Below are 15,577 nucleotides of genomic sequence, written 5' to 3'. Positions count from 1 at the left end.
TTGTTGTTCTCGTCGCCTCAGAACGTGAAAAAACTGCGTGGCATAGGAAACATATACTGCCACATTAGAATAATATTCGTGTTATTCTGAGTATATTAGTTCTCCTCTGTTTTAGGACATAATCTGTACATAAATAGTTACTATGATAATCATCGTAGGAAACATTGTATGTAGATAGGAGTGCACTTTATATTATAAGAGATCACTTGAAGTAAATTACTGATTAATATACAATGCTGTTTCATTACTGAACCATATTAAAAAAGGCCACAGTTCTGGAATTACTCTTTGAAGGATTTTTTTATGTATTACCTTCACAAAGCCACTTTCAAAAGTGGTCTTTGGTTTCAAAACAGGTAACCATTGCAATGAGTTTCACCGATTTATAAAATAATGGCATATTCAACGAAATTCAATTTTTGTGAAGTGATTCAAAGTTTTCCATCGATTTCTTGAAGTTTTTCACTTTCCACAGACTGAAAAGTATAGAAATTGTATTGGAGAACTTCATGCTGGTGTAGGATGGAGAAACTTTCCAGTTCACTCAAAGAAGTGCATAAATTCAAAATATTCAATAAAAATAAATCTATGGTCGAATCAACATTCACATTGTTTCATGATAGCATGTTAACTGCTCACCTTTTAAATGATTTTCAAATCTTGGTGAGTTGGCTGTGAGACACCGTGAGGATATGCAAAATCGCGCTTTTTTCATTTGGCACTGTAAACAAAAGACTATTGTTGATTATTATTGCTGCTGTCAAAAACTGTATTGAAACAGTAACGTCAGATTTTGCCCGATTAGTAAGAAAAATATTTTGTAAAGTGGTAGGAATTAGTAATTTATCATAAGAGAACTAAGTGGGCGAGATAAAATTGAACTTGTTCGCCTTGTCGAAGATAATGCTCTTCCAGCCAGTGAAGCTGCCACAGATTTTCATAACAGACATCCTGATGAGATTCCAGTGAGCAGCAGTACGGTGAAGCTTATAAATTATGTTTTTAACGAAACAGGTTGGTGTATCACGGCTTATGATCAGAAACAGAAACAATCCACATCGTGAGAATATAAATGGTGAGCGAATATAAAAAATAAAATTAAACCATTCAAGCCAAAAATTTTACACATTCTGGAACCGGGATATGAAGAAAGAAGGTTTAAATTCTGTTTGTGGGCTTGAAGAGAATATTTGAATGACTGTATAAACTTTTTCAAAACAATTTTGTTTAGTGATGAAGCTAAGTTCACTACAAATGGAGTAGCCTCGTCCCAAAATTCAAAGTAATGGCCTGCAGATAATCCTAATTGAGTTATAAATGCACACAGGCAATATTTCCATGAAATAAATGTGTGGTGTGAGATATTCCATGATAAGATTATCGGCCGTTTTTTTTTTCAAAAGTAATCTGACTAGAATTATATTTTTAGGCTCTTTGAGAAATGAGTTTTGGAGCGCAATACATCAATACATAACTTACCAGTGCTGGATCGCCTGAATTTGAAGTTTCGATGGGACTTCTCGCATAAAATGCCCCCATTGTGAGAGAATGGCTAAATAATAATTATAGAAATCGATGGAGAGGTCGAAGTAGTCTTTACATTGAGTGGCCGGCAAAATCACCGAACCTGACGCCGCTAGAGTTTTTTCTTTGGGGTACTGTGAAGCAAAAATTCCACAAGTTCAGACCGCAGTCAGTGGAAGAACTATGCATCAGAATATCTGCAGCTTGTGCAGAAATTATAACAGAACAACTGATAAAAGTTATATAGAATACTAGGAGGTATGACAAGTGGCGGATTGGTTGAAACAACAAATATTTGATGAACATTCATTCCTGTTTCTACTACAATTGTTTAATTTGTCTAATGATCAATTGCTCAGAATGAATAAATTCATTCGTTCATTCAATTTGCCACATAGTTATCAATGATTACTGGATATTCATTCTACATTTCAGTCCATCAAATACTTGTTTTAATCCATATTGAAAATTTCTTTGATTCGACCACAGGAGTTTAAAAAATGCATATTTTCTGATGAAATTTGCTATATCCAACTTGAGATAAATGAAATCAAAGAACTTCACAATCAGAGCATTAGGGATAAACCGCTTGCCAATCCCAACGGGTCTAGATCCTTCTGGTCGGTAGCTAAACAACAACAGCAGCCATAGAAAAAGCAAATATACTAGCTGAACAATTTGCGTCCCACTCCCCAGTAGATTTTCTGGGAAAGACACCACCCACTATTCCCACACTAGAATCCACAATGCCGGAAATTAGTTTTCGACAGCTTCTTGTCAGGCGAATTTTGAAACAGCTCAATATCAACAAGGCGTCTGGCCCTGATGAAGTGCCCGTTATCGTACTCAAAAAGTGCACAAATAAACTCGCACCACTATTTTGCAGACTTTCCAACCTGTCTTACAAGAAAGGTGTTTTTCCTTATTGTTGGAATATTGCTCGCGTTCACCCTATTCCCAGAGCGATAAAAATCTTCCAAATGACTATAGACCAGTGATATCAAAAGTCATGGAGAATGTCGTAAACCACGATATCCTCAAATATTTGGAAGGCTTAAACATCTTGAGCAATCATCAATTTGGCTTTCGGAAACAAAGTTCAACAGGCGACTTTCTATCTATGTAATCCATATTTGGAATAACGCAATCGAGAAACATGGAGAATCAAGATCTGTTGCCCTTTGACCTTTGACCGTGTGTGGCATGTGGTTTGCTGGCCAAACTTCGGATCATTTTTGTGTATGGCTCTTCAGCTTTCTGAAAGAACTTTTCCTGCAAGTGGCCGTCGATGGACATCTCTTGAATACTTTCACCATCAACGCTGGCGTTCCCCAGGGATCCATATTGTTTCCAACCATCTTTTTGTTGCATATTAACGACTTATTAGAAAAAAACAAGAATCCAATACATTGCTTTGCTGACGACAGCACACTTGCCTCGTCATTCCATTTGAATTCCAGAACATCGGCTACGGAGGCACATCTTCACCGGCAACAGGAGGTTGTATATCTTAATGAAGATCTAGAAATGATTTCGAATTGGGGTGAAAGTAACCAGGTTCAATTGAATGCCACATAAACCCAGGCATCGGTTTTCTCCAAGACGATAAATGTCTCCTAACCGGATATAATAATATCAGGTCATACAATTCCGCTTTCTGCTTCGATGAGTTTCTTGGGGGTTAAAATGGACACTAATATGTCTTGGCACAATCATGTCGCTGGAATTGCAAAGGCTACTTCTCAAAAACTTGGAACTTTGTTCCGAACTAGAAAACTGTACACACCTCAGCAACTTTGGAGTATTGTTCTCATGTATAAAACTCCGCCCCCAAACATACCGTGAGGTTGCTGAATTCCATCCAGAAAAGAGCCATCTGCCTGTTTGGATACCCGAACATCACGTGCAACCTTGATAGCCTGCAATATCGAAGAAAGGTTGGAGATTTCTCTCTCTTCCATTAATACTTTCACGGGAAGTATTCAAGTGACTTGACACATTTGATTTCACCACGAGCGGTACATATCAGAAATAGGCGTCCCAAAGTACAGTTTTTTGAGCTCAATAACTCAAAATAAAGTTTTTCGAAATCGGAGAAAAGTTTCAAATTTTAGGGAAGTGTCCCGCATATCCCGATATCATCATGATAAAGCGTTTTAAAATGTTTCAAAACTTCAGATGTTTTCTATAGCTTTGATTTTATAGACAAGGTTTCAAATTCTTCAGTGGACAAACCGGGAAAATCAATGCGCTTCATCGTGTCAGCTATTGGAGCTCCTACCTACCAAATAGCAAAGTGGCTCACTAAAGAATTTGAAACCTTGTCTATTGCGGAACCAGGTTTTAGTATAAAAAAACTCTTTAGAGTTTATACAACATACAAAAAACGTGGTTCTGCAAGAAGGTGAGATTTTGGTTTGTTTTGATGTTAGTTCCTTATTTCCTAGCGTCCCAATTCCACAGACCTTGCAATACCTCAGGGAATTACAATAATAACGAAATCGATGAATTCATTTCTCTTACTAATTTGTGTATGAAACAAAATCGGTTCCATGTAGTAGGTTGCTTTTATGAACAACAGGAAGGAACGGCCATGGGAAACCCCTTGTCCCCTACCTGGCAGACCTGTTTATGAGCAGATTCGAAATGGAAACCAAAGAAAAGTCGAAGTATTTTCCTAGGATTTGGCTAAGGTATCTGGATGATATTTTCGCGATATTCGATACCAAAATATCGAATATTGACGACCTTGTTTCCATTTTAAATGATAGATGTCCATCAATAAAATTCACTTGACGTTTCGGTAATGAGGAGCCAATATGGAGGGTTAGAATACGATATATTTAGAAAAGAAACAAGCACGTACAGGTATATTCCTGACAGTTCACATCACTGTGGACAGCATAAACGTGCTGGGTTGAATTTTTTAGTGCATTGTCTTTTGACTTTCCCTCTATCACATGATAGGTTCAAAAAAGAAAGACGTACAATACAGGAAATAGCAGCCACTAACGGTTTCTCGGGGGGTATTGTAGATGACATAATAAGGAAAAAGAAGTTTAGGTTAAGGATGAACGAAATCTCGACTTTCAGAAAGGACAAAAACAAAGATAAATACATCTCAGTTCCATACCACCAATATACGAGGAACTTTGGAAAGATTTTCAAGGAATTAGGTATGAAGGTGGTTTTTAAAACAAGTCATACACTCCAGAGCCTTTTGGGAAGTGCAAAAGACAAAGTCCAGAATTCGGAAAAGTCTGGAATTTACGAAATTGAATGTAAGGACTGCGATGCAAAATATTATGAACAGACAAAAAGATCTACTAAAGTAAGATATAAGGAACACATAGCACACTTAAAATATGGAAGACCTGAAAAATCAGCAGTCGCCCATCATATTTTGCAACAAAACCATTCCATAGACTTCAGTTCATTGAGATTAGTTAGACAAGTTAACAACAACAGGCAACTAGATGCCTATGAGAGTGTAGAAATGAGTAAACACAATAATATTATGAATAACGATGACGGACCTATACCAAAGAGCATACTATGTAGCTTGTTAAAATAAAATAAAATAATGTTGTTGGGTTTACTGATTACTACATAAGGACACATTGCAAAAATAAATTTGGATAGGCATTATTGTGAAATTAATTATTTTATAGCTGAAAATTGTTTTATAGAAACATATATTGTAAAATAATAGATAAGGCAAAATTGTAAAATTAATTTAGGTTGATATGCCTGGATAGTTTACCTGTATGAGTTACCTTTATAGCATAAATAGGATTAGCTCGCACTAGTCCTTAGTTTTAATCTTCCTCTTTGAAAATGATCACTTGGTGATCGAAACATGTGTCGAGGTGTTGAAAATAACGATTTGGTGTTGGGAAAAAACTCCAGTAATATTCATTACTTCACCAAAGGTTCCAAACAGTGCATCATAAGTTTCAGCAAGTCTATAATAATTTTCCAATTACATACTTATCGAAGCACGTCTGCAATAAAGGTTTTCAATAGACGAAATGGTAGTTTTTGTAGGCGCACTAAACAAGAAAATTAATTTTCGAATGAATCCATCATTTTCACCGCCCCTCAAAGGTGGATACACGCTAAATTATTCGACACAATGTCAAATTATATGGGGGGTGTCTCTATTCATCGACTCAATATTCGATTACAAAGCAGCGCACATTTTCCGCAAATAAGGCGTGATATCGGAGCTCTGTTCACCTGCTCGCACCAATCGAACGACAAAAACGCGAAACAGTATGTGTTATGCCAACGTACAATGAATAATAAATGACACGGAGCTGGAGCTGAATTATTTGTTAGGAATAAATTATTCACTCTTCAGTTTCCGTTATGAAGACTTAACAACATCCCCTCGGAACAGTAATTGTATTTAGTTCAAGAGGCGTACATTAGATTCTGTCAAAACATTTTCGGCTCTTCAGTTTCAGTGGGTAAGTGAGTCGGAATGAATTTATTGACAATGGAGTGCGGTCGATCTTACAGGATCCTGACTCACAATACTATCACAGCATAGTAACCTATTCTGTGATACTACCAAACATGTGATGTCCGACTCACGATTCACAGATCGTGTGTTCGAATCCTTCTTATATTTAATTTTCGACCCACTAACACAGGCGCGTACATGAGGGGGGTAATGGGGTAATTACTCCGTCCCATGACCATGACTACATAGAGAAAAAATTCGAACATTTCTAATTTTCAAACTCAAAAAGTCATGATGATGGTGTCACAAGTATGGGTTTTTAGACATGTCTTCTAGTCTTCTAGCTTCTAGCCACAACAATGAATTATAATCGCAATCAGGGTGGCGCATTATGGAGTAGAGTGCTCAGAATTTTTATTTGTTATTGTTTTCCGACACACTGACGGCCGAATCAATGAAGCAGGTGTTTATGTAAATACATTATATACTTGGAATGAAATAGTCGGGAATACATCAGCGCAAAAACTCAAAATAAACTGATCGAATTATGAATATTACAGGAGTTTTTTCCCAACACCAAACCGTTGGGACACGTGTTTCGATCACCAAGTGATCATCTTCCTCTTGAAGATCCCGTAAACTGAACCATAGATAATTTGTACGGTGAGAAGACCATTACTAATATTTTACCAACACTGCAATATAAAAGAGAGAAAGTTGACGACAATTTCAATAAAATCTACAAAGACATAACGAAGATTCTCGAAATGTTAGAAAACGACATTACTATGCCACAGGTGGTAGGTAAAAAACCATGACACTAAATATATAATGTAATAGTCCTGGGGATTATTATAGAATCACTGTCTATTTTCCTGTCCTTGATAGTGTTATAGAGGATTTCAAATTCAGATTCAACTATAAAGCTGTGTTCTAATTTTCAAATGTTTCAACCTCTGGTTGAAACATTCACATGTACAGCTGAAAAACTGTAAGACAATTTGGTAGCATTTTTTCCCAATTAACTGCAAATGAATCTGAAACTTCTTTCTGCCGTAGATTAACATCAGAGATGAAACTATGGATAAATGAGTGGAAGAAGAATTGTCACTATTGGAATCGTGATAATTCTGGAATCGATTCATTATTGCGGTGTGATAAAAATATTTACCCTTTGATTTATACTATTTTACAAATTTCAGGGACAGTACCAGTATCTGTCGCTTCGGCAATACACAGTTTCCCGTCTTTAGGAAGACTGAAAACGAGATCAACCATGTCGGACACTCGTTTAACGGGACTTGCCTTGCTAAATATTCATCGGGATATAAACATTAATACAAATAAATATAGCGCTAAAAAAGAAATTTGGAATTTACAAATTAATACCATTCATCTATTATAACCTGTTTTTGTTATTTTGTCTGTTTTGTTATGTTTATATATTTTTAGTTATACATTCTCTCATTTTTGAGATATGGTTTTCGTTTTGAATAATATTCTGTTTATTTATTTTCAGTTACACATTTTCTCATTTTTGAGTTATTGTTTTCGTTTTGAAGGTTATTCTGTTCATTTATTTATTTTTTCAAAGAAGTAAATCCGAAAGCCTTAGTGTTACTAGTTTTACTTTTTGAAACATATATAAACCCTTCATAGTAAATATTAGACCCGAAATGAGTTATAACCCCCCCCTCCCATGGACCTACCGTAGGCACGCGCCTGCACTAACATATCTTTTATTCTCAAAAATTTTCTAGTTTGAGAATACTTTCCACAATATTGTAACATAACTAAACAAAAAACTGTTGTGTGACTTTTGTAACATACTGTTTTCTGTAAAAATTTTAGAAGGTGAATTAATATTTTATCTTATCTTATCATCGCATGGAGGTCCATCCTCGACTTCACTCTTTAAGAATTCTGCCATTTGAAGAACGGCATCCTCGTGGAAAAAACTTGCCGAGACAACTTTCTCGTATTAATATAATCTGCAGTGAATTATATCTAACGTGAATCGCTACTTGCGCACAGGCACCGCTCTCGTAAAGTTTTGTAATGTTTGTCTGCTCTAGTGCATCTCCAGAAAAAATCTCCAGAAATTCATTATTTGTTCAGCATTCAGAATTCCTATCTATTCTAAAATTCCATAATAGTAGGCACTAAATTCTGAGAATTAAATTAAAATCAAAACATTGTTATCGGGTTGTGATTCTACATATTTTATCATCTTCTATTTAAATCATACACACGCAGCTAAATTGTCATAGGATAACGGACAACGTGTTTTATTCATTGAAGAAACATCCTGCTATAGTCTGACAATTTTCAATTGAAGGTAACTCATATACAAATAGAAGTGAGAGCTAACGGCAACAATGTTAAATGTTAGAACTAAATTCTAACAGGGGTCATTTTTAATGTCTATTCTACGCCATTGTAAATAATTGAAAAGTAAGATGATTCCATAAAATTTAACCCCCGTAACAAGATAGCTTCTGCATATCGATAGGATGTACGAGCGAATAGGTGATCCAGTTCGTAAAATACTTTGAAACACCAATAAACTGATCAACACTTCGCAGGTCTATTATATTTGGGTTCTTAAAATGCCATAACTAGTCATTTGGTTTCTTTATTATAAAGCGTCCTTATCTGCATAGGCGTAGTGTGTTCTGTTTCTTGGGAAGGTGACTTTGTTTTGTATTCATTAAATATATTTTATTATATTTATTAAATAGACTGTTATATTTATTAACTTTAAAAATACTTTATCATAGATTTTCATCACATTCACAATTTATTGTGAGATAATTAGTTGACCTAGTCATTAAACTCAGGTATAAATGTTCGTTAAACGCAGGTATAACTGGCATTAAATAGTTCCTAGAATATTATTAGTTTCTAGGTAGATAATAATATTTCAAAAAGTATATATAAATCACAATGTATGTAGAATTCAGTTTGTTAGTGAACACGCTTGAAAAAGCTGCTGAGCAGCGAAACACATGTTGCGGATTTGTTAATCTGTTCTAGTGAAAATCTCACAATAAAGTGTTTTTCAAAATACATCAACTTTAAAATAGTTTTTGAGGTAGGTAAACAACTGACAAATAGCTGAATAATATGATTGAATTTTATTTTTTTATAGTATTATTTTTAGTATAGTATTATTTTTTATAGTATTAAGATGGATGCCGTAGCAGGTCCAAGTAATGTACAAAGAAAGCGGAAGTTTATGTCGTTAGAAGAAAAATAGATTGTCTGTAGAGTGTACGAAAATTTAAAAAATACACTCCGTACAGTGGAAGCTGTAGCCCAGTATTCATTTTCAACGGAAATATCCGTATCCACAATTGAACACATTGTACGTGAAAACAAGGTGACTGGGATTGTGCAATCTCCAAAAGTACATTGTCGTGGTAGAAAAAAAATTGAATTGGACGAGTACCAGAAAAATTTTGTACGCTATACCATTCATCCTTTCTTTTTTGAGAATAAATCGCCAACCCTCGAATCCATTAGGACAAAGGTAATGTATAATGATCTCATTCCAAAAATGAGCAAAGAGAAGTTGGGGAGAATAATGAAAGAAAATTTTAAATTTGTATATGCCAAACGATCCCGTGAATCTGTCTTAATAGAAAGAGAAGATATAGGTCAGAGAGGTCATTAAAACCTTTAAATATTGACCTGAGATTCAGATGAGCAATTTTCATATCGAAAACGTTGAATACAGGAAAGATTGTTTACTCATTAATTATATCTATGATATAAGTATTGGAAATAAAGAAATACGGCAAATATATTTTTTTTAAATACAACCGTTTGAGATAAAACATATCGGTAATGTACAAAGATCCTTGAAATATATTATTAATAACAGATTAAATGAAGAATTGAAATATAAATCAAAAGTAAATAACAGAAAGAGAAAGAAAACCGAAAACACTTTTCAGTTATTTTTCCTTAACCTACAAAAAAAAACAATGCACTCCGAAAAATAAAGTAGATCTGAATATATCGATACCGTAGAATGTCAGCAGACTAAAAAAAATATGAAAAAGTTGCAGAGGGCTAACAAAAAAAAGACGTTGCTACAAAGTTACCAATAAAATATTTCATGATTCTATAAGGAGTTTATCAAGATCGGATTCACATTTCAAAGGTTTTTTCTTACCTTTGAAGTTCACATAAACAAGCCCATCAAAATTCCAGGATGATTTATTAAAATGAGCATGAACTTTCTTGAACAAATTGAAGTTTTCAATAGTAAGCAGTAATCATAAAAGATGTTCCTTTAAGATTCTTCTTGTTAAATATTAAATTTCTCGTTCAACGACGGCAAAACTGAATTACTAGTGGCCTTGGTTTCTTGGCTTGAGCAGTTTTTTCTCTAGTCTATATAGTTGACTGATATAGTTTTTAGTGATATATTTCAGTTATAAGGATTTAGGTCTGTTTCAACACTAGAGACAGTTTTGGAATTTCTGTTATAAAAACTCTAAAATTGGAAACGCCCTTCTCAATAATATAATAATTCAATAAATATTGACATTTTTCTTTAATATCTACCCTAGATAATAATAACAAACCTTGAACCATGGAACCAAGGAAAATTCCTCCTACCACAGCAGACAATTGGAGCAGTCAGCAACAACTGCCTGGCGAAAAGCTGATAACATTAACTGGCTGTCTCAAAAAAATTCATTATTTCGACGATAAGATGTTGAAAATCCAATTACCAAATATTCCAAGGGAACATACACCTCAGTTGACGAAATATGTTGACGACGAAACGGCTCGTGAGAGGAACATAATTGTACACCTACTTCCTCTTAAACCAGATCGAGCTAATATGAGCTCAAATAAAATACTAAGTGGCGGGGGAAAACTTGACTTTCAAAATGCGATAGAAAATGTCACACCCGAGTCATGGAAAAACTGCATTAGACATACGATAAAAAAAGATGACAAAAGGTAGGATCTTGACACTAGAATGAACATTGCAATTGTACCATAGATTATTACCTTGAATAATAGCGATCGCGATAGTTGCTCATCATCCGACGAGTTTTCTTCAGACGATAATGAATAATACAATACTGCAAGTATTTTGAACTTCTGGCGGTTGTAGTGGTTTATGAGAATGTTTCTGTTTGCGATTATTTGCAGAATTAAATAAGAAAAAAAGAAAACACTAAGGGTCAATTTTACATAAATTAGATGGAAACTTTTGCTGAGATGACTTTCTAGATTTTTTGTGAAATGCTACAAATAATCGCAAAAACTGTATGATTAATCTGAATGTAAAAATTGTAATTTTGGTCTGAAAATTTAAATTCACGCCTTATTTTAGTTTATAAACAGCACTCATCATTTTATAAAACTTTGTATAAAATAATAATGGTACCTATTATATTCATGAAATATTTTCGCGTTTTATTACTTTACTAAAACCCTGTACATCCGATCTCAGATTATGTTTATGTCAAACTCATTTCCAAAAGATGCAAATTTTTTATAAGAATTACTTTTTGTCATAAAATTAATAATACAGTTTTTTTCCTCTTAGCAATTCCATTCGTGGACACACTGTATATTTTTGTATATTCAATATCATTTAATTATTATTTGTGAATATACTTTTTGAATACTAGCAATACATTTGAAATTAATTTTTCCTCATCGCTTAGTATTATTTCCATGCTTACCTACAGATTAAGGCAAAAACTGCACAGTCATTTCTGAGAATTTAATGCCTACTATTACATGTTGCACATACTTTTGAAAAGTTCAAAGCAAGACAAGTTGAGTCACATCATTTTTTTCAAGTAGTGCTACAGGTTTTTCCGTATTTTCCTACAGCTGATTAATCAAATGCGCCACTGGAGTCAATCAAGTCGCCCCGGAGCGCCAATTAATATTTGTTGTCGTTTTATAATTCCATAATTTGTATTACTTTCTTTTTTTATATACTGTAATATCATTTTCTCAATTCACGAATAATATCAACCATGTTTTTATTTCTTTATCTGTTCCTTTATTATATGGTGTTGTGTCATTAGCAGCAAATATACTGGATATGTCAATATTCTATTGGAAACACACGCGGGAAAATATGTATAAAGGGACCGTCTGAAAAAAGACCTGACGATAGTTTCGATAGAGAAAAATCGGCGCACAGCAGATATGTTGAAATAAGGTTGTATAACGGGGACCCCACCTGCAGACAAAGCAACAAAGGAGTATAACCATGTCTGATGCGAATATGAGACACTGAAACATAAGAGTCAGCAATTTATGAAAACCCAAAACTAAATCCAGAAGAATATGACAAATATCTAACAAAGAAACTATACAAACAGGCCAACCACATTAATGAAATGGGCATCGTGAAAAAAATAGGAGGAAATCCGCAATATTCCAATGAGGGTATAGCTTTTTCTTGAAACTTGGAAGAAAGTGATCTAAAATACCCATAATAACTAAAATATCAGATTCACCTTTGAGAATACTACTCTCAGAAAATGCTTAAACAACAAATCGGTAATAAAATCCACTTCTGATCTTTAACTCATGCAATGGTCCTTTACTGAAACATACAACAATCTCGTGAACCACTGAATAAACAACTGAAATCGTTGGTATTGTTAAAATGTGGCTCCTAACCTGACGTTTTCAGTGCAATTGCATCTCTCCAGATGTGAATGTACTACTCTGGGGATCTACAACTATATAGGTCAGTCGCTGGAACAACCGCCAGTGGAATATACGTGCTCCTGCGAGCCACCACATTCTTTAATATTCATGTGGCTCTGACAAAAGATGGGAGAATGTGTATACAGGTTACCGCGAAACGTTTCATTATCGTTTCTAGTTTGGTAACTGTAATAAGAGTAAATTTCGTGAAACGATGTCGGTTTATGATTAGAATTATTTAATTAACTATTCAGCTCCAAGGAATATACAGAACAAACACAAAATAGTCCACTGAATATTAAACAGTAATAATAAAGTGGCCTAACCAATTCCTAACAGGATAACATAATAAGAACTGTAAAAGTGAGTTATGGTTTTTGTGTTACTGTGGAAACTGATTCATTCGTGATTAATAATTTTGCAAGAATATGAATATTCCCAAATATTCATCTCTATTAACTACCTAAACAGTAGGTTCTGAAAGATATATTCAAGAGGTTATCAAATTTCTCCGAATATTGTCAAGAGAAGATCATCAAAATTAGGACAATAATTTACCAGAGGTAGAAAAGTATCTCAATCAATTGCCACACACCATCACAGAAATCAGTCCATATTTTTTAATGATGGGGACAGCATCCTCCCAGGAAATGTCTGAAAGAAGAAAATGAAACATTGAATTACATTTTAACAGAAGAACGAATAAAACAAAATAGAAGTAGTAGGAGATATTTGAAATGAATAAATAATAAGAAAAGACATAAAATTATAATATTCAAAAAAGATCAATTAGTATTAATAAGAGCAAATAGAGTAACAGATCTAAAAATAAAAATGTGCAAAGTTACTTCCAATATTTGAAGGACCATATGAAATTGAAAGTGAAAATAATGTGAATAGTTACAAATTAAAATTATATAAACGATGACAAAATCAGAGGAATTTTTAATATCAATGATATTCATTTATATAATCAACCATCAAAATATTCCACAATCATAATCATAATTGGAAGTATAAGATATATATTTGTTCATATAAAAAAAATATATCTAATATTTGAGGTATTTGTTATAAAAAGACTCAATAACAACAATGGATGGAAATATTCACAACATCTCAGAAAAGTACAAAAGAGTGGAAAATTCAAAATTTGTGTACCAAAATTTATTAATTTTCATAAATCAGACAACCCGCAGAGGTTGTAAATTAATGTCAGATGAAAACAAAATGATATATGTTGAATAAAATGGGAAGACAGCATAAACTTGTTGTAAATATTTAAAAATGATGAAAAGTTTTAATTTTATTATTGTAAACCATTTCCCTAGTTATGAACATGAAAGGGTGCTTATGAAAAATTTTTATATTTAGACATAAGTGAGGTTAACCATCTATTTACATGAATGTTAAGAAAATAAGAATCTAAATTTAGAAGTGAGTGGTAAAGTTGTAGAGCAGATAGTTTTTGAGAAATAAAAGTTGAAAATTTGAAGTTATGAAAATTTATAGTTGGTAACTATGAAATGCAGAAGATTTTCAACTTTTTTATCAACAAGAGTCTTCTTCTAATGGTGACGAAAGTGGACGCCACGTAAAATTATTGTCTTCGAAAATTAAATTGAATTTGAAAGAAAGTTAGTCAATATTATATAATTATGTCGAATAATGGTAACTGAATGGAGTTGAAATGAAAACTAACCTGTATAAGATAAATCCCATCACAAATTCAGCATTTGGAGGATTTCAATCACAGGAAAAGAAGATCCAATGGATAAGAAATTTTAACTGCACACAACTCACTGAAGGAAAACCAGGTATTTACCTTTTCCATATCCAGTATCAAAATATATTTATATATAAAGAAATAATTTGTCCAAAAACAAACACTGGACAATTGTTTATTTCCCGAATCTATTTATAGGAACACCTGCTATTCAGATTATTTTGGGTAAGTAATAAATGTATTTGAGCCTGAATCCACCTGAGGTGTTGAGAAAAATCTCTATACATTGAGTTATAGGGAATTCAACTCAACATAAGAGTCTAGCCGAGTCAAAATTAAATAATGAATAACTATAAAAAAACAATAGTAACAAGTAAAAGTCAAAAAATCAAAATTCTATTTCTTCAAAAACAAAACCAATAATAATTATAATAAATTATAACAAAACCCACTGTATATATATATATATATATATATATATATATATATATATATATACAGTGGGTTATAGGTGGGTTATAGGTATATAGAGGTGTAACTGATGTTAGGTTCTTCTTGTGATGTTTTTATATGGTTTCGCTTGCGTAAGTTGTATGGAGGGTTGTTGATGGCTTTTGGCAGTTCTCCTACCTGTTTTTCTACCTGAGTCAAGCCGAATCAAAATTTTCATTTCATTGAATAATAGAAAACAATAATAATAACTATAACTTTACTAACAAAACCCACTTTATCATATTCATTATATTAATATATATATATATATATATATATATATATATATATATATATATATATATATATATATATATATATATATATATATATATATAAATAGAAATTTTATCGAGTGTGCATGATACAAATCAAAAATGAAACAATTCGTGGACACAACACTCCAAAAAAAGGGGGCAAACCGCGGACACGTGTTTCTGACTATTGGCCTCATCAGCGCATATATATATATATATATATATATATATATATATATATATATATATATATATATATATATATATATATATATCACTGGACTCAATCACAAAATACTGACAGTTCCATTTTTCTTGGAACGTTCTGCATTCACTGTCGATTTTTCGCTTCTTTTCCATACTAACAAATCACACATAAAATACTTTTATTGACGGGTGTTACTTTAT

The sequence above is a fragment of the Leptinotarsa decemlineata genome, unplaced genomic scaffold, assembly GCF_025532065.1.
Source record: "Leptinotarsa decemlineata unplaced genomic scaffold, Ldec_3_MD MMD2_tig00026282_RagTag_RagTag, whole genome shotgun sequence".
In the NCBI taxonomy this organism is placed as follows: domain Eukaryota; kingdom Metazoa; phylum Arthropoda; class Insecta; order Coleoptera; family Chrysomelidae; genus Leptinotarsa; species Leptinotarsa decemlineata.
This window is presented reverse-complemented; position numbering follows the sequence as displayed.